Below are 25,363 nucleotides of genomic sequence, written 5' to 3'. Positions count from 1 at the left end.
TAAGTGAAACAGGCAGTCCCCAAAAGACAAATACTGTCTGGTTCCATGTATATGAGGTGTCTAGAATAGTCAAACTCATAGAAACGAAGTAGAATGGTGGTTATCAGGGGCTGGGGAGAGGGAAAAATGGGGAATTGTTTAATGGGTATAGAGTTTCAGTTTTGCAAGATCAAAAAGTTCTAAAGATTAGAGACTGAAACTACACATGTGGCAGTAGTAGACGTTATAGTATAGGGAAACAAGGACAGGACGTTGACTGATTTCCTCATAAACTTGCTGAAAACTTCTGGTTGATCAATCTTTGAACCTCAATTTCTTCAGGGGTTTAAGGAGTAGTTTGGACTAGACAATTCTTGAGGCACCTTCTGCCTTTAACATTCTGTGATTTTGATCCGCTGCCCATGCATAGCACAGGAGAAACATGGCTGAATAGCAGTTCATTTGAAAAAGTGACATGACTTCCAAAAATGCAAATGTAAACTTAGATTAATTAATAAAAGCATAGCCCATTAGCAAATGGAGATCTGTTAAGAGGAGAGGAATCTGAGTGGAGAAGGGCCTTGGGGTCCATGGTGGATATAAATGAAGTAAGGAACTGGATGAGAGAAGACTAAAGAGGCATGATGACTCTCAATAAATATTTTAAATGCTATCCCATGGAGGAAGGACTCGTTATCATCTGTGAGTACCACTGGGCAGAGCTAAAAGCCAGGGATTAAGTTCCAGAGAGGCAAGTGCTAGGAAGTATCTAAGATTAAAGAGGCGAAAGCATAGGGAATATAGCCAATAATATTGCAGTAACTTTGTATGGTGACAGATGGTAACTAGACTTATTGTTGTGATCATTTTGTAATGTATGAACATATCAAATCACTATGTTGTACACCTGAAACTAATATAATATTGTAAGTCAATTATACTTTAATTAAACAAAAAACTAAATAGGTAAAGGCTAGATAATATGCGTGACGGAGTTCCACATGCAGATTCTATGACTTATATTTGTCTGGAGAATGTCCCTGCAGTAAGGTCGCTGGCTACCTCCTTATAGATCTTTCCTTCTGGTTTCACTAAGCTCTTCCTCTTTCTTATGGTTTCTCGTTTCAGAGTAAGCTTGATGTCTATCCTTAGATTTTTTTTTAAATTTAAAATTAAGGTATAATATATACACAGTGAAATGCACAGACCTTTTTTTAAAATTTTTATTTATTTATTTATTTTTGGCTACGTTGGGTCTTTGTTGCTGCATGTGGGCTTTCTCTTGCTGTGCTGAGCGGGGGCTACTCTTCATTGCAGGGCATGGACTGCTCATTCTGGTGGCTTCTCGTTGCGGAGCATGGGCTCTAGGCATGCGGGCTTCAGTAGTTGTGGCATGTGGGCTTCAGTAGTTGTGGCATGCGGGCTCAGTAGTTGTGGCTTACAGGCTCTAGAGCAGAGGCTCAGTAGTTGTGGCGCATGGGCTTAGTTGCTCCGCGGCATGTGGGATCATACTGGACCAGGGCTTGAACCCATGTCCCCTGCATTGGCAGGCAGATTCTTAACCGCTGTGCCACCAGGGAAGCCCTGAAATGCACAGATCTTAAGCATATAGTTTGATGAATTTTGAAAGATATTTAACCTCCATTTAACCCACACCCTACTCAAAATATAAAACATTTTTAACACCTGAGGAAATTCCCTTGGATTGCCTTTCATTCAGTCCTTTCCCTAAGAGATAAATACTGTTCTGACTTTTATCCATGGATTATTTTCTATTCTTCATATAAAGGGAATTACATGATATGCACTCTTTTCTGCCTGACTTCTTTTACCCAATGTAGTTTTTTAGGGATCCGTATTGTATAAATAGTTTGTTCTTTTTATTGCCGAGTAGTATTCCATTTTATGGCTATAGTACATTTAGTTTATCCATTCTCCTAACAGTGAATATTTGGGCTGTTTTCCACTTTTTAGCCATTTAAAGTAAAACTGTTATGAACATTTTTTAAACAAGTCTATGGACTTACGTTTTCATGTCTCTTCAGTAAATATCAAGGCATGGAATTACTGGGTCATAGTATAGGTGCATGTTTAACTTTATAAGAAATTGCCTAAGAGTTTTCCAAAGTTGTAGTATTTTACACTTCCACCAGCAATGTAGGACAGTTCCAGTTGCTCCACATCCTTACTAAAATTTTGTACTGTTACTATTTTCAATTTTATCTATTTTAGTAGGTGTGAAATGGTATCTCAGTGTGATATACTGTTAGTTTTCACTAAATGAAACTACGTTTTTTGTGAATTTTGAAAATTCTGAGGCAGAGTTTTGACCTCTGCTAACTACAATTGCATAACATTTTGTAAGACCTTGATGGGCTGCAATTACCAGTAAGATTGACACATAGCAAGAACAGAGAGCACAATTTTATCATAAGAGGGGGTTTGGAGAGAGCCAGGATAAATACAATGGTTTTTGTTTCAGTGGATCTATAAAGCCTGTGAAATTCATTGCAGTATTGTGAGGTGTGTCAGTTTCTGTACATGTGTGTCTGTGTATGTCTATGTGTGCGTGTTTGTGACTTTTACTAGGGAGTGAACCATGAAAGTCTAAAAGTGACCCATGATCTTCAGGAAAAAATAGTTAAGTAGGTAATTGATGCTTGGGAATATTGTTTCCAATTTTTTCTACATATACTGTTAATGTTGGATGAGCAATTAATATTTGCAAGAATTTAAATAACTATAATTTATATTTGTTGTATGTTTCATCTTCTTCTCTTCTCATTTCTCTAGCTCCCTGCGGAACTAAATAAAAACACTGACCCTGCTCATCATCACGTAATGTGCTACAAAGCTTGAGATTTGCTCAGCTGCTTTAATGTGTTAGAACATAGGGCCTTGCTTTAAGGGGAGTTTCATCAACTTTTAGAAAGCTTACTGTTCATGTTTGTCTAATCCCATAAGAGTTGAATGGTCTCAGAATTTTCACTCTCGATGAAGAAATAAAAGACGGAAAAGACCCATTCGGCAGCCTGGTCCTGTGCCAATGAAGGATTACCTTCTCAATAGCCCTGGAGATAATTTTCACTTTAGCAATATTAAATTACTAAACTTGAACCGCTTGCCTTAGGAGACCATTTCAGAGAACAAATAACTGCTTGGGCTTATACCAGTTCTATATTTTAAATTATAATATAAAGCGTTCTAAGCACTAAAAGCTAGATCAATCATGATCAACGTCAGTAGCTTAGATTATCTTTGCCAACTATGTGTTACTGATCCTCTTACTCTTCAGATTTTCATTTCAAAAACAGTGAACGTTATCCCTCTCTGTAAGAGGAATCCACAAGTATTTACAGTAAAAGAAAAGCTTCTTAACCTTTTAAATTTGGGTTTGAGAGTCTTCCTTGAGTTGACCATAAATTGGTGGCAAAATCTGTACTTGAGTGCGAAACAGGCCACAACAGTCTTGATTTTGTTGCAGTAAAGCAGCAGGAACCTGGCATTGCTATCTACAGTGGATAGAGCATTCTCTGTATCGCCACCTAAACTTTGACCTTTTCTTCTTGGGACTGGTTTGGTGTGAGACACAAGGATTGCAGAGCCACTTTAGTTCTTATTTTATATAATTAGCATTGACCACCATCTTCTTTTTTTGGCCACTACCTTTCTGAAATCTCCTGCTTACCGTCATGTCTGCTGTCACATGACCAAAATGGTTTGCTGTAGATCTGAGAGCAAAATCCCAGATTTATATAGGCTTTCAGATTTGTGTGGATGTGAATCTTACTGTGTCACTTTTCCTTGTGCATTACAAGATTTATATTATTGCCTTTTCTTTGTTTTGCTTTCTCTTAGATTCTCAGCAGTCTAGTTTCTGGTCCATTAAAATCACGTCCTTATTACCAACTCCAAGTGTATAATCTCATTACTTATCCTTCTGGAGTTCATCATTGCCTTTGTTTCTTTTTCCTTCTTGAAATCACACCTCAGGATCTAGAGGAATAGTTTTTTCCTCCATTCTTGTTCTTTTATTTTAGATGGATCTTTTGACCTTTGTCTAAGGGTTTTTTGCTTTAACTTATCCCAGTTACCGTCATTCTCTGGGAGATTGTTTTCTTAAGACTGCTACCAATTGCTCTGTATTTCCCTCTTTTTATTGGGGTAATTTGTGTTGGAAGAAAGCATGTAATTATAAAAGGTGTGTCTTAGGTATGACTGGTGAACCTGGCACACAGCCTTGTAAAGTTAGAAATCCAATCTCATCTGTACTCCAAAGTGATAAGATGCTGGCATGTTGAATCACGCAAACAGACCTCACAAAAGACGAGTATAAAAACAAGAATGTAGCTTATTAATTTAAAATGAGAAATATAGCTAATAGAAAAATCAGGTATTTCTCTTGGCATGACTTGCCCCCCCTCTCTCTATAGGCCAACTACTTGGGATTAGTGATGATATGATTAGAGTGAGGGGTATTAGTTAAATGGACTTGATGTGTAATAGCAACCATCTTTAGGAGCTTATGGTGTCCATCTATATAACAGAAATACTCCAGCCAGGTCAGGTCTGTGCTTGTGCCTGCCTGGAAAGGTATCTTCTCTCCTGTAAGTGTTTGTATTACCATAGTGGATGTTTACCTCTGTGACAATCTTTTTTTGTGCTCTTACAGCTGCACAATCTTTTTTTGAATGACGTTTTCTTAGCTCAGTTATATCGATAATGTTGATTAGGTTATGGTCAATTCTTGCTGGCCAAAGACCATGTCTTTATATCTACTGTATTTGCTTTCTTAGTTTAATTATTGGAGGAAAATCCCAACTGCCCTTATTTTCCCCTGTGTTCTTTCATGACTTTGATAACCATCCATTTGATTACATACGGATTTGTTTTTTTTTGTTGTTGTTTTTTTGTGGTACGCGGGCCTCTCACTGTTGTGGCCTCTCCCGTTGCAGAGCACAGGCTCCGGACGCGCAGGCTCAGCGGCCGTGGCTCACGGGTCCAGCCGCTCCGTGGCATGTGGGATCCTCCCGGACCGGGGCACAAACCCGCGTCCCCTGCATCGGCAGGCGGACTCTCAACCACTGCGCCACCAGGGAAGCCCGGATTTGTATTTTTTAAAATGCAGGTCATGCTATATCCAGAGTATTATTTTGATACTTGCTCTGAAAATAATATGGCAAAACAATATGCATGCTTCTAATTCCCCTCCTATCTACTTCTAAGCACCTGGCAAATATCCTTTCCTATTATATTCAACATATTTCTTTCTGGAGGCATATGTATACTCTGTACATTGGGTAAAATAATGTACGTAAGGAAAACTGTAGGTTGAAACAGGAATTTGAAGCTTCAGCATTTGTAGTAATTTATGAGACGTAGCACGCCCTGTATTAGAAGCAGAGATGAGCAGGTTATCATATTTGTCTCGGGATTCAAAGTATCTTAGACGAGGTAGATATACAGCTGTGCTATAGGGAGGGCAGGGGCTTCTGAGAAGTCATATTTGAGCTTTGCAAAAAGAGAGTAGAATTTTCCTGGTCAGGCTGAAGGAGCACACTGCTCCTGTGTTTGGGGAAGTTGAGTTTGGCTGTAAGTGGAATACAGAGCAAGAGGTGAAGGTGATGAAGGCAGAGAGATCAACAGGTGATTCTGAAGACCTTCTCTATGCTGATGAGGGATCTTGACCTCTTCCTATAGGCAAATTGAAGCAATTGCAAATACAGAGCTAGAACTTGAGAGAGAGAGACAGAGCTGGAGACATGGATTTGGGAGAGATCGTAGATCACTGAAGCTGACTCCAATCAGAGACAGCCAGTAGATAAAGAAGAGAAATTAAGAGGTTCAGGAGGGCAAGAATCTGTCCCTTGGTGTGGTCATGGATTCTTGTTTGGGAATAAATTGAGAGACCAAAGATATCTCATGGATGTTAGGGAATATCTATGCAAAGCAGGTATTCTGGAAATCCCTGAAAGTGTCCTATTGAAAGGTGATTCTTCCAGGCAAGGGAGAACAACCAGTAAAGGGTCTCTCCACCTCCCATCCCACAACCCCTGGGTCGTGTTTGGACTACAGCCTTGCAAACATAAGTCAAGTAGTGTAATGACTTTAGTTGTAAAAATTGTCACAATAGTTATTCATTTATCATACCCTCAAGCCTCTGACACTCATTTCTTTTTATGATTTCTAAACTTTGTCATTTATTTTTGAATTCCATGCCTTGTGTTTCTTAATTTCTTTAGTCTAGTAATGAACTTTCTTTTCCATCAACTTTACTTCTTCTAACTCCTTTGCTTCTTTCTTTTGGCACCACGTTGAAAATGATCCTCACCCTTTACAGTTTTCACATGTCCATGTGTTTCTCTTTGCAACAGAGTCCTTTCCTGGTTTCAGAGCACTCTTTCAGTGTCTTTCTGTACATCTTTATATATGCTCTGTCCTTTCCCTCGCCTCCATTCAAATAACCATCCCCTCCTTTTTCTTACTTCATCTAGTAAAGCCTTGTCTAATATTTTTCCCCACTATCCCTTTTCTTAAATAATTTACTGGCCTCTGTCAATCTCTTCTTAAGTTTAAAGCTTGCTTTGAAAGAAGGCCTTCCTTAATTTATCTCACAGCACACCTTCATCAATCTTAGGTACTACTTCTGAGAAAGGAACTGTCACATTTGAACAGTTGTCCAGTTTGGGATGTACACTTCTTGAAGGAATGGATTGTTCTTTCATACTCATATATCTTTCCCATATTTTTGAATTTTTAAAATCTGTTATCTATCATGAATAGAATTCTAATTGAAAAAGATTTGAAACCAATGTTTCTAGAATTTATAGGTCCTGGTACTACACCATGTGTGCACATATATTTATCATGTGGAGAGGGTTCATAATTTTAGCTAATTCTTAAAGGTCTCCAGGATGAAAATAAACATGCTTACTTAAGACTATAAAGGTCAAGATCTTACCTTCAACTTTTGCAAGGAATAAGTTTAATTAGCTTTTTATATGAACTTAAAATAGTTGTGTATAATTGATCTCACTACTTTTCTTTTTTACCCTGTCTGGTTGGTATTAATATTACATTTTATTAACTTACAGATCACTTTCAACAAGATTTTATATTTATGTACTGTCTTCCCACAAAATTAGCTATTTTATAATGATTCTGAATGTAGCTTTACTTCAATTTGTTCTTTGAAAAAACTTATTTTTTTCAAAGAACAAAATCAGAAACAGGAAAATGGGAGCTTCTGGCAGCCTAGCAGCAAAGTGTGTAATTTTCTAGCCATTCAGCTGCCACCTGCCCTGCCACCAGAGATTCAGTCTAATTATACTCGCTGATCTGAGCCAGCCACTGAAAGAGATATGATGTATGTGAAAGGGGAGGTTCTTTGAAGAGTTAAAGCAATCTTTCTTTAAAAGCTTGCTCTGTTTTTGCCTTGATGCATGCTTTCACTGACTCTTCCTGCCCACAATGTAAACCCAGATTCCATACAAGTAGGTGACAGAGCGGAAGCTGAAGGTACTAACATTAATCACAGGAAGTTCAATTTTTCTAGCCTTCAGTTCCACCAAGTGACAGGGTGATTTTTACTTTTCTCTTCTAGAATCCTAATGTGCTGAATGATATTTAGGGTTCACACTCTCCTCAAAGTATCCAGATGTCAATCTGACAAATGACCATGTTTTCTATAAGATGCCAGGGATTGATTGGATCGTGGACACATCTGGCTTGTTTTCTTTTTTCCAGCAAAGGGGAAGGTTTGGTAAGTTCTCACCTGCCCCGGGGTCAAGGTTCTGGTTGACCCTTTGGAATCAAGTAGTGATTCTCCATTTCTAAATGTGTCAAAGGCTCCCATGGCGATCAGCTTTTCTGACATTGATATAGATACTGCATGTTTAGTTTAGTGGCTTTTCACTCAGTATTTTAATTCCTATAACTAGAATATTAGGGGAGTGATGTTACATGTATTTAGATTAAATGCATATTTGTTGGATAATCAGTTATGACTTTTGAAGCTCTATTTTATTCAGAATCTAAGTAAATTTAATTTATAATAGTGCCTCTTAAGATTCATAGAATAGGCCTTTTTAGTAAAACCATAGTATAGACAAGTTCATATCTTAGTTTAATGTCCAAGTTTCTTTTGGGACAAGTGATGGTGTTATTGCTTTAGAAAATAATGCAAATTTTGTCATCCTTTGGATTAAGTTTTAAAGCTTCCTTATTTTAGGAAAATTTGGTTAATTAGCTAAGTGTCTAATTTTCCTGGAACTTTTAAGTTTAAGGCTCAAATTGTTCCAGTCTAGAAACTTGAGTCAAAACTCACTACTGCTCCTTGTTTCTGCCTCTTTTCATTTTGCTGACTTTAATGTATCATCTTTTTCCTCAAAGTATTTCTCACCTCCTCCCTATGCACTATTTTCCTAAATTACTTTGACTGTGTAAATATGACTTGTTATACTTCTTATAAGAGTATTTTAATAGTAAAATCAGTGGATGTGGTAGGCAGTGCAGGATGGTGTATTAGTTTTCTAATGCTGTGTAACAAATTACCACAAACTTAGTGGTTTTGACACAATACCCATTTATTAGCTCAGAATTCCATAGGTTAGACGTCCAGCTCAGCATGGCTATGCTCAGGGTCTCACAGGCTGAAATTAAGACATCAGCTGAAGTGAGTTCTTGCCTGGAGGGTCTGGGGGAAAATATCTTCCTCCAAGCTCATTCTTCTTGGCAGAATTCAGTTCCTTGAGGTGATAGTCGGAGGTCCCCATGTCCCTGCCTGCTGTCAGCTGGGGGCACTCTAAGCTCCTGAGGTTGCTACCTTCCTTGCCTTGTGACCTTCCCCATCACCCAGCCAGGAAAGGTGCCTTGAGCTCTCCTTGGCTTCTTGGCATATTTAAGGGCTATGTGATTAGCTTAAAACCATCCAGATAATCTCCCTTTGTTAAAGACAATTGATTCAGGTCCTTAATTACATCTGCAAAAATCCCTTCATTGCAGTACGTATATTAGAGTTTGATTGTATAACTGAGAGAAGCTGTGTGTACACCAGAGGCTGAGAATTTGGAGGGACATCTTAGAATTCTGCCTGCCACAGATGGCTAACCTATCTGTCACTCCTAATTCCTTTCTGCCATACCATATGCATTATAGAAGCTGGAAAGCCACTGGTTTTCCAGGCTCCCTTCCAGGTAGGATAACTATTTGACCTGGCCAATGAACCATTAAGAGGGAATTCACCAGAAAGCAGCTGAGAAACCTTTGCTTTCCTGATAAACAGGTATTCCCAGAGCTTTTCCTTCCTGTATGGAATATAGGAATGATTCTTTGAGCTACATTGGCCACCTGGTGACCATGAGGTGACAAACGTATATACCAAGCCATCTGGGTACAAGTATGCACATGTTTCTCTTGACCATCGATTGACGATGTTCTTATTTGATAAAACAGTGCTAGGGTAGTGGAGAAAAAATATCAACAGTCCTTGAGGGCATTGTTGAGCTACTGTGTCAGGCTTAGATCTTTACACTTCCAGACTTCTTAATTTTGAGCGACAATTAATTGTGTTTACTGACAAAGCTGCTATTATTCGTGCTCAAAACACTCCTAACGATAAAAGGCAACAGGGTAAATTAATATTTATGAGTAGTTACTAAGTACCAGCCATGGTGCTAGATGTTTTATACATTATTTCACTAATATTCACAGCAATTCTGTTAGAAAGGAATTCGTATTATTCTTGTCCAGAGTTCTGCTGTCACAGAGATAGCATGTGCTGGAGTACAATTTCAAGACAAATCTGCCCGGCTCCAAGTGCCCATATTTATTTCACTAAATCATGCTGCGTCTCTTAAAGGTTTAGTTCTATTCCTGACGGCTTCTTAATCCTGTTCCTTCTTAATGCTTCATCATAATAATTTTGGTATTTTGCATGCTTATAGGTACATGACAGTAGTATAAGTATTTAGAAACTCTATGCTATGGACTGAATTGTGTCCCCCTCAAATTCATATATTGAAGCCCTAACCCCCAATGTGATGGCATTTGGAGGTGAGGCCTTTGGGAGATAATTAGGTTTAGATGAGGTTATGAGGGTAGGGTCCTCATGATGGGATTAGTACCCTTATAAGAAGAGACACCAGAGTCCCCACCCACTCTCGCCATGTGAGGACACCAGGAGAAGGTGGCTGTCTGCAAGCCAGAATGCAAACTCCCACTCACACCTCACCATGCTGGCACACTGATCTCAACTTCCAGCCTCCATAACTGTGAGAAATGCATTTCTATTGTTTAAATCACCCAGTCCATGATATTTTGTTATGGCAGCCTGAGCACACTAAGACAGGTGATAACCTGCCAGGTCCCCCTTCTCCTGAATCAACATCCCCAAAGCCCACCCTCCACTTTGGATGTAGTAGATGTTGACTGTACTCTTCAATCCTTGCAAACTATCAGGACTTTTTATCTTTGCTCCATAACCAGATGAATTTAAACCTTTCACTAGAGGCAGAAGAAATTGCTGAAGGCAAGAAAAAGTATTTAGATTATCTATCTTTCCAGAAAAGTTATGTCTGCCTGGGGACTCTTCTTCCAAGTTAGTCCCTGGGAGAGGTCTCTAGCCACTGTGGGCATTTTAAATGGGTGTAACTCACTTCTGTAAACACCTGATCTCTGCCCCTTAGACCACTCTATTATTCATGTTTCTTCTAAAGGAAGATCTCTGGGGTCATGAAACTTCAATCTAAATCTTGAACTTATCATAGCTCTGTCATCCTTGCAGTATATCCTCAGAAGGCACCAAGCAATGTGTATATACATTATCACTAGCTAGAGCATTGAACTCCAACCCCTACCTTATCTTTTACTCCAGTGAAGCTGGTCTAAACCACAAGTGAGCCTCAAGAACATTTTTACCTTCATTCTATAATGAAGTGGGAGGAGAAAAAGGCTTTCTCCTCCCACTAGATACATATATGATTTTGCCCTTAGTTTCCACTCAAAAAACAGGGAGAGAAAATTGGGAAAGAAGAAAAGGGGAACTTCATCTCACATTGGTGGAAGTGCCCCATTTGTGTCTCCTGCCTTTAACACCACTCTGGTCCCATAAGTCTTCCTTATTAAAAGGTATTATTATTCCACCCTCCTCCTTAACTTCCTCAACTCATCTTAAATGGGAGTGAATGGAAAGAGCTCTGTGGAGAAAAATGGAAACAGGTCCCTCCAAAAGAGTGGTTCTATTCAAGTTCAATGTATAATTCCACTTACTAAAAGCTGTACCTCCATAGAATCTGGCCTCATGGTCTCCTTAGAACTACATTTTGTTCATCTTTTCAAGAGGAGAAGTTCAGATGTAGAAGTGAGGAGTAAAGAAAAATTTGAGCTCCCACTTCTGCAGTGATTTTCAAAGTCTTTAGCCACATACACTTTATTCTAATAAAACCTTACCTGGACTCCCATTTTTACAACTCTAATAAATTCAGAGATTCTCTGGTTGAACAAAGGAGTAGGCGGTAGCCTAGGTAGTTGGAGCACTGTTGGAAATAACTGACTTAGAGGTTAGAAGATGTGACCAATATCTCCTGGTCCAGGCCCATACTCCTAACATGCAGGTAGAAAATAGGTCATGGGGATGGAGAGAAGACTGGGCCTGAACTTCAGCAAGTCCACAGCTATCTTTTGTCTTATTCACTTTGACAGTTGGCGTGTACCATGTATAGGCAGAGGCTAAGTCCTGTTGAGCTGGTACATGAAACCTTTTTCTGCTGCATAAAATGTCTTCATTCAAGAGGTTTATGGTTTCTAGACAGCAATCCTGACCTGCTTCAGTCAATGCAGGAGAAAAAAGATAGGTGCAAGATACTCCAATTAGGCTCCAGCATCTCCTTCGTCTGTACCCTTACACATACTATAAGGAGAACCAAACTCAAATTATTTTTTAAGAATCAGAATTTCAGAAAGCCTGACTGTGAGTTTCTTAGGGTCACAGAGCTTTCCTGGTGCCCAGGGCAGAGGATGGAGAGACCAGTGTTATCTGCTCAGTCCACTTCCAGGTTTCTTTTACAACCTCTGATGATCTGTTGATTTTCTTGCTATCAGGTCTGTTTCTGCACATGAGTAATTGGGGGCAGAGGCTGACCCTGCTGTTGTATAGAAGTAATTGATGACAGTAAATTTATCCCTTTGTGTTGCTCAGGTATAGAGAGTTCTTTATTTCACACTATATCATAAATTACCCACCTACAGCCAGGTTCTGAAATTGTCTTTCCCAACTTCAGTTAAAGTTCATGGAGTTTGATGTGTGGATTTAGTATAGGATTAATTCCAGAGCCATGACCTTAGACCTTCTTACACATGGGTATTTCATGTATGGCATTTCCTATTAAGATAGAATCTGATTAGAACATAGATGTTTCTCCAGAGAAACATTGGAGAAACAATGTTTGGTTGCAGAAGCAATCCTCAAATACATGTCTCAATTACCACTAAGCCCCCTCCTTCCAAAGCCCTATTGATGTGGACTGTTTTTGCTTTGTTCTTTTGATTATAATTTATTTAACTTTGATTTTCCTGCCACTTTATATTTAACCAGTCATATGTAAAAATATTAAGTTAAAGGAACCATGTGAAAATGTACCCAAAATAAAAGGACAAGCCCACATTTAGAGTTGTGAATTAGAAGAAAGAATACATAGACTGGAACTAGTGAACACTTGAAACAAAACCCTATCCCATGGTTCCCTCTTCCAAGGCCAGATTCATAATTCCTAGGAACCTAGCCTAGTTTTGACCACCCTCAGCTCAGTTTTCCAGTGTTGCCCTTACCACTGCTGCTATTGACACTAAGTATAATCCCTGTCTCTGCTTAGATAATTGGTGTCCCAGTTATTTCTTTGCTCATCATTCTGTTGTTTTTGTGGATACGCTGAAAAGAAGAAACAGTTTAGTCCCAAATCTATAATCACAAACATGCTTGTCTCACGTAGAATTTAGGTATTTAAATGTTTGTGTATATGCCAGGTATAGGAACCAAAACGAAAAATTAGAATCTTGGAGGTTACCTGGGAAATGTTTCTTTCAATTTGAAATGCTCTGACTCTGATGGGAATGTTGAAGTCCTCAAAACAGAAAGTAAATTCACTAGTAAGTTGGAATTTCCAATTTGTTTGTGAACAATCTAATTTTATGTACTAAAGAGGTTATAAATTTCTTTAGAATGTTCTGTGACATTCAGTAGTCAGTGACAGAGAGCAGTAGACATGAGTAATGGGCAAGGAAAGCATGATTGCCAAGAAGTAACTAAAATAGACAGTAAAGGAAATGTCCATGTTGCAAGGACTTTGGGGCCCGTAGGGAGAGATCTGCAGAACTCTCGTGGTTCAGCAAGGTCTTGACGACCCCGGATGGAAAGGGAGAGTTGAAATAAGATTTATTCTAGATTTCAAGTCCTCTGTGGCATGAGGGAAAGAAGGAGTGAGAAGGAAGCCAAAAGAAAAACTATGAGGTAATTACATACATACCTTAGTGGAATAATTACTAGAAATGCAAAGGGGTTGCCTGTGTGTAGCAAGGTGATGCAGCAGTGGGCTTACACTTTAAATAAAACATCTCTGGATCCTATCTCTGTGCCCTTTCCTTTCCAAAAGTCCTTCAACAAGTAGCTTAGTCATTGTAACTATCAGTTTCTTTACCTGTAAAGCAGAGGTAAAAATGGTACCTATCTAATAGGGTTATTTAAAGATTAAGTGTTAATGAATATAAAGTGCTGGCCCATGTAAATGTTCTATATATGTGAATTGATACTTATTAATAATTATTGTTCTAATTCTAATTATTCTAATTCACTCCCACATCAAACTTTGGGATCAATCCTATAACAAGGGCTGCCGGGACCCTCTGTCAATAGTCTCAAGTTCAGCACCAGTCTTACTGTAGGTTCTGCTTGAATTACTTTGTCCATTCATGCATTTATTCATTCAACAGATGTTTATTGACTCTCTGCCCCTGAGGGAATTGTATTCTAGTAGAGAATATTATTATAAACAAGAAATATATTAACAGGCCAGATAATTTTGGCGAATGATAAAGACTATGAAGAAAAGTCAAGTGAAGGAACCAAAGGTGGGTGGAGTTGGGGAGACTGCTGGGAAGTATGGTCAGGGAAGGCCTTTCTCAGCAGACGGCATTTGAACAGAGACCTGCATGAGGAGATGGAGACACCACGGGAAGATATTTTAGGAAAAAATTCCAAGTAGAGGAAATGGTAGAAATAAAAGCAGAGAGATGAGAAAGACTTCGGTATATTCGAGTTTCAGAGCTTCAGAATCAATACCGGAGTACCTAGACCACAGGGAACAAGGATGCTTCTGGGATGAGAAGGGGCTGGTGAGGCTGGGAGGGCAGATCGCCAAGGCCCTGAAAGCTGGGGTGAGAGGTTTGGGTGGTTTTATCCAACTGCCTAATTAAGTTGCTGCTTGATCACCGCAAAAGCCACTCAAACTGGGTATTATCTTTAGACAAGCCCTTAACAATATTTTTGGAGGGTGAGAACTGGAATACAAGTGTTGTTTTAATATAGGGCCTTCATTATTTTAGTGCTTTCAATAACGTACCATATAAGAAGGTAGCAAATTTAGGAACATTAAGTTTTTCAGGATCCCTGTTGATCTCTCCTAAGGGGCCCAATGCCTCAGCCACCTTCCTCTGAACCATCAACACCTTTCTCCTGGGCCATAGGAGCTGTCTGCCACTGCCTCTGTTGATTTATCAGATATACAGAAGATCATCTGGGGTTTTCACTCAAGCTGCAGGCATAGACCTGAGTTAACTCCTAATGCCAGAAGGATTTTTGTTGTTAACAAGATACTTGCATTCAGGTTCAGACTTTCCACTGACCTCCCCAAAGTGAATTTAACCTATATATTCTGATCCAAGGATCCAAAACCAAAAAAAATTATCCTGAAGGAACACTTATGTGCTCTAGTAAAGAAGTATAATGATGAAAAAAACATTATTCTGTAGACCAGAGGAGCCCAAATGTGAACCTAAAATGAGGTCAGTCCCTGCATTCACTTTGTATCCAGAGGCCTGGTGACCCATCCTTTAGAAGTCCTATTCACTGAGATGCAGGGTTCGCTCCTGGGCCTTCCTAAGGTCCAGTAGTACTTTCTCATCAAAATTTATGAATCTAGCTTCAAGTTATTCTCATTAGACGTCCAGGATTAGATTTACCCCTTAAATCTGAGAAGCCTGCCTCTAAGCCAAAGACATCATTCCTTCTCATTCAACACAGATTTACTTGGTACGTACTATGTGCTGTCGTACACAGATGTGTTAGATGTTCAGGTAATAGCACTTAACATTATAGCCCAGACCTGGTCGTCTCTGTGGTGAAGTAAGTGCGGAAGTCCCAAAGCTCCAGAGAGTTGACAGTGCTGTGAGTACACAGAGCAGCATGTTAACACAGACGGCGGGTCTACGCTGGGAGCTGGGTGAGGAATAGAATTTAGCCACATGTGAGGTGTTGTATTGGGAGGGAGCTGAAACTGAGGGCAGGTTGTATAATTCTGTGGTGATGACAACATGAATCTCTCTGTATATTATTTGAGGAATTACGTTATTTTTAAAAGAAAATTCTTTAGATAAAACAATTTACAAAGTGATTGAGAGGCAACTTCTTTGTCTCCTGTAAAGTTACCCTCAAGATCTCAAAAGGCTTATGGTAGATTGTATTCCTGGCCCCAGGAATCTGTGGCTTTTGCTGTGTGACACTGCTGTCCCTCCCACTAAAGGTAAAGTGAACTCCCACCTTGACTTTCTGCTTCCCCTGTGACTTACTTGACCCATGAACTGTTAGCAGATATGCAAGCAAAAGCTCGAAATGGACTCGCATGATTGAGTTTGCCTTCTTGCACTTTTGCTATCCCCATGAGAAGAACCTCCCCTGGGTAGATGCTGCCTATTCAGCATGGTCCCAGAATGAACATACACAGAGCTGCCCTGATCCAACCTGTAATGAGAAAATAAGCCTAGACCCAAGGAAAACTTAAAGTGGAGCTGACCAGTTTAGCCAGAGCAGATCAGTAAGCCCCTAGCCGAACCACAAATACTTAAGTAAGAGTAAAGATTGCTGTTTTAAGCCAATGAATTTTGAGTGGGTTTTACATAGCATCATGTGGTAATAACTGACAAATGCAGAGCACAACTACTAAAAAGCTCACATCAGTGATAGTCCTGCATTTCTGTGTTAGGATTCCTGACTTACTCTTTCTTCTGTCTTGAGCTACATTTGTTGGTTTGTATCCTGGTTTCCTAATACTTGTGGCTGAACACACCCTATCCCCAGTAAAAATAGCTTCTTTACCTTTTATGATTATCCTTTGCCTGGACAACAGCATGACTGCATAGGCCCCTAAGTCATTGATTAATCCTGTGCCCTCATGCTATTCACATGTCCTCTTTATGACCTCTCCCGCCTATGGATTTGGACTGACCTTCAACTTCCATCTCCATTTAATTATTCCTAGAAGAAATGATTTGATATCTTTCTTTCAAGTTATGCATTAGAGGTTGTGCTCATATACTTATAAAAAGAAGCAATTAGGACACAGATATATACAGAGGGAAAACCATGTGAACACAGAAGACAGTCATCTAAAAGCCCAGGAGAGCGACCTTAGAAGAAATCAACTCTCAATTTATTGATCTCTGACTTCTAGCCTCTAGAACTGTGAGAATATAAATTTTTGTTGTTTAAACTGCCCAGTCTGGGGCTTCCCTGGTGGCGCAGTGGTTGAGAGTCCGCTTGCCGATGCAGGGGACACGGGTTCGTGCCCTGGTCTGGGAGGATCCCACGTGCCACGGAGCGGCTGGGCCCGTGAGCCATGGCCACTGAGCCTGCGCGTCCGGAGCCTGTGTTCCGCAACGGAAGAGGCCACAACAGTGAGAGGCCCGCGTACCGCAAAAAAAGAAAAAGAAAAAAAAAACCTCAATAAACTACCCAGTCTGTGGTACTTTGTTATGGCAGCTCTAGCAAACCAATACACTGAAAAAGGTGATAAACTAGGATGAGCGCATTTTTTTTTTTTTTAAAGTACTCAAAGGGCTGCCTGCCAATGTGGGGGATGCAGGTTTGAGCCCTGGTCTGGGAGGATCCCACATGCCGCGGAGCGACTGGGCCCGTGAGCCACAACTACTGAGCCTGCGCGTCTGGAGCCTGTGCTCCGCAACAAGAGAGGCCGCGACAGTGAGAGGCCAGCGCACCGCGATGGGGAGTCGCCCCCGCTCACCGCAACTAGAGAAAGCCCTCGCACAGAAACGAAGACCCAACACACACAAAAATAAAATAAATAAATAAATACAATTTTAAAAAAAGAAGCAAAAAAAAAAAGTACTCAAAGCACTATGAAAACACAAAGGAGGTATTTTTAGGAGTTAGGGGAAAGAAGGAAGAAGAGAAATCTATAGAAATGGTAATATTTTGAATTTTAAATGATGAATAAGATGGTATTAAGTAGAAAATATTTCAGGTAGAATGAAAAACATGCAAATACAGGAAGATATGATGAATCATGGAATATTTAGGTAAATGCAAATTGTCTGGTAAAGCTGGAAATGTAAGGAGATAAGCAAAAATAACTACCACAGACGTCTTATGCAGATAGTTCATACTTAAAGAGAGCATGCGCTCTTTCCCTAGAACATATAAATTATCTACCATATAAAATAATTTTTGTAACAAAGAGTGATTTCTTCACATTCTATTTCAATTGGACCCCTAGTGTCAAATAGCTTGGCAGCTTGATTCCAATATCTAGCTGCAAAGCTTCTGGAGGAAGATTGATATTCCTGAATTTCTATCAATGTATTCTTACCACCACATAATCATTGCACCAAATATTCTTCCGTTTTATAGGCTATCTAACTAGCTCCCAAAGATAAAAGCTCTGAATTAGTTACAGAGGTTGTAAAATCAGAAAACTTGGGTACTATTTACCATCAAACTGAGCCAGAGAAATTTTTTTTTTTTTTTCTTTAGAAGGGCTGGGAATCCATGATTGTTTGGGATTGTACTGATGCAGGTGAAAAGAGTGGCTGAAGCATTGAGCCTGTAGAAGAAGGAAGATGAGTGAATTTCTGTTATTGGGCTTCTCTCCAAGTTGGCAAAATCAAACAGCCATGTGCCAGATGTACACGGCTGCTGTTGGGCCATCTGCAGCTTGCTTTTGTGCCATATGCCACTTTTACATTCTGTTGACTGGGGTATCAGAGGCAAAATTCACAATGCAATTGTTTTTGCATTATTCTTGTAAATTTAATCAGAAAAAAAAAAAAGAACTGATATCCAGCTAGGCTAGGGAGTGAGCATAGCATAGATGGTACAGAGATAAGTACTGCTAAGATTGCTTCAGGGTCTTAACTCAAAAGCCAGAAGCACCCTTTGACTACACTTTGAGAAAACAAATGACAAAGAGGTGCTGTGATCCTGACTCTTTGGTAGCCTTGTTAACTTTGAGTCCTCTTTGAGGCCATTTTTTACTTTTTCTTTTTTTTCCTCTAATTTGTTCCACTTTGCTTTTTCCCTTGTCTATGGATAGCAACCCTACTACATACACTAAATAAAAACCTAGCCAATTATTTCCTCTTTATTGAAAATGGGCTGTAGTTGTGGTTTTATATTTCTGAGTTGTTGTCCTACCTGGCACAGTAGTACAACATTAGCAAAAAAAAAAGATTGCTTTGCAATTTGAATTCCATAGTTAATATAATAATACCATTGACAGGTTATAAGCAAAGAAAGTGGATTATGATATGCTTATATATCATACCCAGAAAATAATTTCTTGTTTTTTTCCCAGACTTTTACAAGACTGTCAGCCATTCGTGACCATATATTAATATGTTTACTTTTTGGCAGCTTGGAATCTAGTTGAGACTGAACTCTAGTCAACACTTTTCTGAATCAAAGCTTAGAGTCTTAATTAAGCTAACAAATGACTACACTTCTTAACTGAAGTGGTCATGACACTCCACTATTTCTAGCAGCTGGTATTCTTATTTCAGATATAGCATGTATATACACTGTGATAGTATATAAACCAACAGCACACCTAAAATCAAGGAGGCCTGTTCTTTTTTAAAATTTTGTGAATATTATTGTGTTGAAGTATGCATGGAAAAAGTAAACCTCGGAGGCCTCAAAGATATATGAATAGCTGACATAAGGGAAAGAAAGTCAGAGGAAGTAGTATGGAAACTATATTAAATCTATATTGTTTAATTAGAGCTAATTTAATGTTTTAGCTCTATTTTAGGGATTTTTTTTCTCTGCGTGTTTTAATAAGTGTTCTTGGTGACCAAACTGATTACAGTTTGTAATGTTTAGCATATTCATATCAGTCTAAATTGCCACTGATGTTAGATTATGTTTTAAACTTAAAAATGATCATGAAGAGACGCTTTCAGATGTTTGGCATTTAAACTTTGGGTTGAGAGCTATTCTGTGATATCCTGCTGGACTGGTTCTGTTAGAAAAATTGCAGGCTTTTATAGACAATGAGCCTAACCTAGGATGGTGATGGGGTTCTTTGTGAGCGACTAAGTTCAGATTCCTCATCTGAAAAATTAGCAGGCTGGAGCAATTTATACCTAAGGTTCAATTCAGCTCTTAGAGTGTATGATTATCACTTGTAGTATTTGGTTTTCCATCCCATGGCTATCTTCACTAACACGGAAAATTGAGAACAGATTATACGTAAAGGTCAGCAGCATCCATGGAAAATTGAGAGGAATATGAGGGAACATTACTGAGGCTTGAATATATTCCAGGAAGTGGCCATAGATGCTCTTCACATATTGTGTCTATAATCCCCTCAGCATACATATTAGAGTTCACTATTAGATTAAACCACATGAAATTGCCTTCTTTATAGATCAAAAACTGTTGAATATCAGCAAATCCATATGGGCCATCCTAAATGTTATTCTCTCTATTTCACAAATCAAAACACTGAGACCTAGAGAAGATAAGTAACTTGCCCAGCTGCACAGCTAGTAAGTGGCCAACCTGGAATTTAAACCCTATCCACATTTTAAAATACTATATAAAACATTGCTTCTAAAAGCTAGATAAATGTAGTTTATTATGAGCTATTTCTATTTGCACGTAAATAATACCCTAAAACCTTTTCAACTTGTATTTTTAATGGGTTAAATGTGCCCCACCACATAATTTTTCTTGCTAGAAAGCCCCCTACTTCTTCTATTCTAATATGCTGTGTATTAACTTTTGACAAGGAACTGTAGAAATACAGCTACTGTATCTCAAATGCCCACAGTTAGCATATTAATAAGGTAGAGTTAACTTTGCATATAAGGTGGCAAAATAAGTACCAGTTCTTTCAATTTATTTGTTTTAGTCTTAAGCTTAAATTTGACCTATGGTCCTTTATTAGAGATTTTGTGTTTGTGTGTGAGGGAGGGTATCATTCTGTTTTTGGAAACATGCATTTTTTTCCTTATGACTAGTTTCTTGTATTATTATTTTTTTAATTTTAGTAAGAACACTTAAGATCTACCATCTTAACAAACTTTTAAGTACATAATACAGTGTTGTTAACCACAAGCGCAGTGTTGTATAGCAGAGCTCTAGAATCGATTCATCCCATATAATCGAAACTATACCCAATAAACAGCAATTCTCTAGTTTCTTACACATGTTTTTTGTTGTTGTTTGTGCATATTTACTGTGACTTATCTATGATTAGCAGATGTTGGGTGCAGTTTCATGGGGTGGGCAAAGCAGGCAGACTCTATATGGCTAAAAATATGCTCATTGGGGCTGTATTTAAAGCCAATGCATGTGTCAGAATTTGAGTTTGGCAAGCTTTCGCATAACAGTCCTAGCCTGCTGTGAGGAAGTAAACAACATAGAAGCCAATGTACACAGGCCATCTTTGGCCCATTTATATAACAGTGTGTTACCCAGGTATGGAGCTGTAGGGAAAGAAAGCATGGCACAGCAGCCACTGATGAAATAGCAGTTGTTCTTCAGCCATCACTGTGTTGCCAGCGCACAAAGGAAAAAGGACACCTCTCAGAAGTCAGGAACCATCCGTTTAGTCGTAGTTTCTTTTCTGTTCTCTTGTGATCCTATGAGATGTGGTCGGTGCCCTTATTTACTCAGCACCAGGTATGTGCCATGCATAGTGCTGTGGACTTGCATAACCAGAACTGTTCTTGGTACATAACAGGTGCCCAACAAATATTTTTTGAATAAATAAATTATCCTTAATATTCACAACCATATTAGAAGGTAGATATTGTTATACTTGTTTCACACATTAGGGGCCCACCTTCCTAAGGCAATTTGAGATACAACAGCTGTATTTCTACAGTTCTTTGTCAAAAGTTAATATATAGCATATTAGAATAGAAAAAGCAGAGGCTTTCTAGTAAGAAAAATTACCTGGTGGGGCACATTTATCCCATTAAAAAGATAATTTGAAAAGGCTTTTAGGGTCTTATTTACATGCAGATAGAAATAGATAACAACAAAGTATGTTTATCTAGTTTATAAAAGCAGTGCTTTATATAGTATTTAAAGTGTGGACTGGTTTAAATTCTAGGTCGGATAAGTTCAATGCCTCTCTGCTGTGGACAGGAGAGCAGTGATACAGAAAGCATGTGGTAGGAAGATGATGTTCCCCTTAAGCTGATGGCAAAAAAGAGGACTGAGGCCTCACATACACAGTCAACTATGCTCCAAACAGCGTCGGGTCTCTGTCCTCACTTCCTCTCATATTCAAGCAGGCAACACTGTGTTGGGGGAAAAGTCAAACTACATTTTGGAATCAGACCTGAATTTAAATCTTGATTTGTCACATGGTATAAATAACCTATTGTGTCTTCAGTATGAGAACCTGTAAAATGGGACCAATAATACACATCTCACAGTGTAGCTTTGAGAATAAAATTTAAAAATGTCACTAGAGCATCTAGCAGATGATCCAGCTCGTAGTTAAATGCTCAACAAATATTAGTTTCCACCCCTACTTTTTGAGGCTACATTTTCTACGTCAAGGCTTCCCCTGATGTTCATTTTACTATAATTTTGCCAGTATAGAAATATTCAGAGTGGAGGTAGTTGAATAAAGTGGTTTGCTTCTCCCTAGCCTCCTTTCCTTTTACCAGGCATAGTCCTAGAAATGGGTTTAACTTTAACATTTCCTCAGAAGCCATAATGTCCAGCAATAAGATGAATTAGGATGCTTGGCTATTCTTCTCATTGAAAAACACAATAGAAGCTGGGAAGAAAAAAAAAAAAAAACTGGCATGGAAGAAGAGAGGTCCGTGCACATGTAGGGACCTAGAAAGTCCCACTCTTTCTTCATGTGACATAAGCAGGCTGTTTTGGGGGTAAGTGAAAAGCTTGGCACAAGTTGAGGTGCTTCCTCCCAATGAAAATATGCTGCCTTTGAGAAGGTGTCACCAGGTAGAGTTCATGGCTCCAGAAGAATACACACCAGACATCTTTATCCTCTGTTAGAAAGTACTTGTGATACGATTCATATTAATATTTATTTATTCATTTGGAGAAATGTTTTGCTCTTTGTTTTTATATTTCTGGATGCTACATTTATTTTTTTCTCTTTGAAAATTCTAATGACCATCTGCAGCTCTGGGAACTAGAGAAGTTATTGTGACAGCTATATTTCAGATTCAGTTAAGATTACTGGTAAAGTGCATGCATTAGCTTTTAAAAATTTGGGGCAGATTCTAACAACTATATACTAGCTTTTAAAACAAAATGTGTCCCTCTTAAATGCTGGAAATTTCTCAAACAAAGGCAAGAATATGAAATCTGTTCAGCATGTTTCTTTGAGAATATTTTTCAGGAAATAAAACCTTAACTTCACTTAATTAACTTTGGTTGGAACAGAACCATGTTTTTTTCTCCAGTAGTTAGCTTTCTTCACTGTTCTACAGCCACTAACACTAATGACCAACTCATTCTTCTGGAAACATTTTTCTTCCCTGATCTGAGTTCTCTATCCTAGAATGACTGTTTTTCTATTCTCTAATTCTTTTTCCCCTGTTTTCTTTGTTGCTTTTTCCTCCTCCAAAAGTGTATCTTCCTGTCTTTAATCCTATTCTCTCCTTTCTATATTCTCTGTTCCTTAGTGAGCTCACATACTCACATGACTTCAATAACTTATCCCTAAGTACATGATTTTCAAATATCACCCTCAAATAACAACCATGCTTTCTAGTTCTAGTCCACATTTCCAATTCTTTGATTGACAGCACCCCAGAAGTTTCAGTGGCACCCTAATGAAATCATTCCCATTTTTTGATACTGGCATTAAGAAATAAAACTAAAAATCTTAGCTCCATGTTTGATTCCTTCTTTTCCCACTCTACTTTTAGTAATTCAGTTATATTCTGTCAAAACTTTTAATCTCTTCTTCCTTTTCATTACAGTCATTATATTTCATCAATTCTGACATCCATATTTGTTCAAATGTTAACATCTCTGAAACTAGAATGTGTCCTACAATTAATGGTGTATTTGGACTTCTGTAGTTTAATTAGCAGTGCTTTCTGTTATTTCAGAATACTACATAAAATAATGATGTATCTTATAAGCGACTTGATGTCCCATTTTTTATAAACTCCTATTTACCACTCTCTTGAATTTTGGTAATTGTTTTGTCAAACTCCAATTATTCTTTTCATCACCAGAATGTTCTTCTTAAAGTATAATTCTGATCAATCACTCTCTTGGTCAAGAGCTTTTATTTATCCCCATTAGTAATTATAGTATCCACATTCTGTATTTTGGCATTCAAGACCCTCTTGATGTCTTATCTCCCACATCTGTCCTAATAATTTGCCATTCCATATACAAACTGGAGTAGTTGTCAAGTACACGCTGTAATTTCTTAACTCTGTTCCTTTGCTGAAGGCAGTGTTATGCTTCAAATGGTGCATTCTTCCTCCCATCTGTTGATAGCCTACCTGTGAATAAAAGAAGTTTAAATGTCACTAACTCCATGAAGCCTTACTGATTTGCCCAAACATTGTGGTTTCTCCCTCACATGATACTATTATTCCTATCTAATAAAGGAGGAAGTTAAGAAATTAATCAGAGCCAAAGTCCAGAATCTATTTCCTCTTAGAATCTGCTCTACAAAATCTCACCGCAAACCAAGCACCTCATATAAAATCCATCATTCACATACAGTCTCACCACCAGTATAAAAAAACTCAGCTTTCACTTTCAAAATAGCAATTTCATTGATGTATAATTTATGTGAAAAAAGATCCATTATAAGTGTAGCATTCCATGAGTTTTGACATATATAGCCATCACCACAATCAAGATATAGAAAATTTCCATCATCTCAAAAGGTTTCCTTATGCCCCTTTCCTGTCAATCCTCATCTCCCACCCTGGCCCCTAGCAACCACTATAATTTCTGTCACTATACACTAAGTTTCCTGTGTTCAGACTTTCATATAAATGGAATCATATAGTATTCTTTTATATCTGGCTTTTTTGCTCAGCATACTGCTTTTGGGGATTCAATTCTGTTGTTGCATATATCAGTAGCTTGTTTCTTTTTCTTGCTGAGTCCATTGTAGGGATATACCACAATATGCTTACCCATTCGCCTATTGATGGACATTTAGTTTATTCCCATATTTTGGCTATTACACATAAAGCTGCGTAAATATTCTTGAACAAGATTTTTTATGAACATGTGTTTAATTTCTCTTGGGTAAATATCTAGAGATGGAATTTTTGTATTTTATGGCATGTTTGATTTTATGAGAAACTTACCAATCTTTTCTAAAGTAGTGTATCATTTTGCACTCCCAGTAACTATATATGAATTCCTCTTCAAGACTTGGTAGCATCATTCTTTTTAATTTTGGCCATCCTGGTGGATATGTATTGGATTTCATTATAGCTTTATTTTTCATTTCCTTGATGATGTTGAGCATCTTTACTGTGCTTATTGGCTATTTATTTACCTTCTATCAGGTTGTTTTCTTATCAAGTTGTGAAGACAACACGTATTGGGCTGGCCAACAAAGTTCCTTTGGTTTTTAAGTAAAAATAAAAAGCACATTTTTTCATTTTCACCAAGAAATTTATTGAACAATGTATTCACCGTTTTGTGTCAGTACCTTCTTCCATTTTTCAGGCAACTTCATAATTCCATCTTCCCAAAAATTTTTATCTTTTTGAGCAAAAAACTGTTCCAGATGCCTTTTACAGTCTTCCAGGGAATTGAAATTTTTTCCATTAAGAGAATTTTGTAAAGACCGAAATAAATGGAAATCCGAAGGTGCAACATCTGGTGAATATGGCGGATGAA

Source organism: Orcinus orca, chromosome 12 (genome assembly GCF_937001465.1).
Source record: "Orcinus orca chromosome 12, mOrcOrc1.1, whole genome shotgun sequence".
Taxonomy (NCBI): Eukaryota; Metazoa; Chordata; class Mammalia; order Artiodactyla; family Delphinidae; genus Orcinus; species Orcinus orca.
The sequence above is the reverse complement of the archived record's forward strand: the minus strand, read 5'-3'. Positions refer to the sequence as shown.